General features: G+C 32.0%; 1 pseudogene; it reads right to left on the minus strand.

Moving 5' to 3' along the window:
- Window positions 1-1573, minus strand: part of LOC100574479 — a 7649-nt pseudogene that overhangs the window by 3335 nt on the left and 2741 nt on the right.

Raw genomic sequence — 1573 nt, forward strand, 5'->3', positions numbered from 1 at the left:
GTATAGTTAATTTCTAAAATCTAAAATTAATACAAATTCTTAAAAACAACAACCCGATTGGCACTCTTATTAATTATCATTGATCACGGACTTCAGTTAACTTGCGACAGTCGTGTATGATTCAACTATTTGTGTTAATATTTTAGTTGAGTATACCCTATTCTACGTAAATTAAAATTATTTTTTTTGTGATGCGTGTTTACGTTAATCTTTTAATTTGAGCAAAATATGACTTAAAAAAAAATAAATGGGTGGTGCGGCTAAAAATATAAAATTACCACAAACTGCTCGAGAATCAAAAATAATTTCTGGTATGTTTAATAAACAGACAAAACTTAAGCCGATAAGCAAGCAATAAAACAAAAAATATATATTATAATTTAAGATAATATTAATTTGTAAATATATAGTATATATATAGTATGGCTATACCAGAGTTAATAGAGTATGGGCTATAACTTATAAGTGATGAATCAGGTAAAATTGATTTATAGATAATGCAGTTGATATATTTTCAAAAATAAAAAAAAGAAAATATCCTAATAAACTACTATAATATTATTGTTTATCAATATAAATATTGCCATATAATAGTTTGTAGACTTTTAACTGATAGGTATAGAATTGTTTTTCTAAAATATCTGCTACCTTCTATTTAAAAATGATGTTACCTAGTTAATAAAAAGTGTACCACAAAAAAATGTAAGTAGTTAATATTATATGGTTGCGAGCGAAGCGAGTGGTTTTTTTTACCCATTCGGGCCGGTCAAAACCTTTGCCCCCCTCTATTAAAAACTGAAATGACGCCACTGTATTAATACCCACAGCTATAATATGATATTAAACAATATAATGTAGATATTATACATTTAGTATAATTTATAATAGGTAATGTAGGCATATAACAGGAAGTGTAGATCAGAGGTGAAAACAACAAGTTGTTTTACCTAGTTCCACAATAATGCAATTCGACATTACTAGGGAAGTAATATTAGAATATAGCTATCACGCCACTAGTACGTCATTGTTAGAACCCACATAAATACGGGTAGAGCGCCTACCATTACTTAGAAGATAGTCAGCCCTCGTCGTAGGTCTAACAAGCTTACGACAGTGCTTATAATTATTGTGTATTTGAATTTGTAATAATAAAGTGTTAAATTATTGTTATCTTTAAAAAGTCTAAAAGTGTTTATAATTATCACCTATCTTTCTCATCCACGACTCAAGACAACGACGAACGTGCGACGTCGTTAAATAATTATTGTATTAGTGTTCAACGTGTCCTGCACGGCGATCACTACAAGTTTGACGATTTGGAAAAGCGACTCGCAACAAATCTGCATGTCGACGTCCGGAACTTCCAGCTCGTCGTACATGTCCCGCCGAATCTTGTCACACGCGTAGTAAGCCGTCTTCAACAGACTGGGTACGACGTACGTTCTCTCGTCGTCAGCAACCATGTCTTGGCTGTCTTGCTCAAAGAGTGAGTGCTCGAAGTGGGTGCCCTGCGTAAACTGTAAAGAAAAAATAAAAAAATTATTGTCAACACGATAACCACATTTCGAATTTG

This window comes from Acyrthosiphon pisum, chromosome A2 (genome assembly GCF_005508785.2).
Source record: "Acyrthosiphon pisum isolate AL4f chromosome A2, pea_aphid_22Mar2018_4r6ur, whole genome shotgun sequence".
In the NCBI taxonomy this organism is placed as follows: domain Eukaryota; kingdom Metazoa; phylum Arthropoda; class Insecta; order Hemiptera; family Aphididae; genus Acyrthosiphon; species Acyrthosiphon pisum.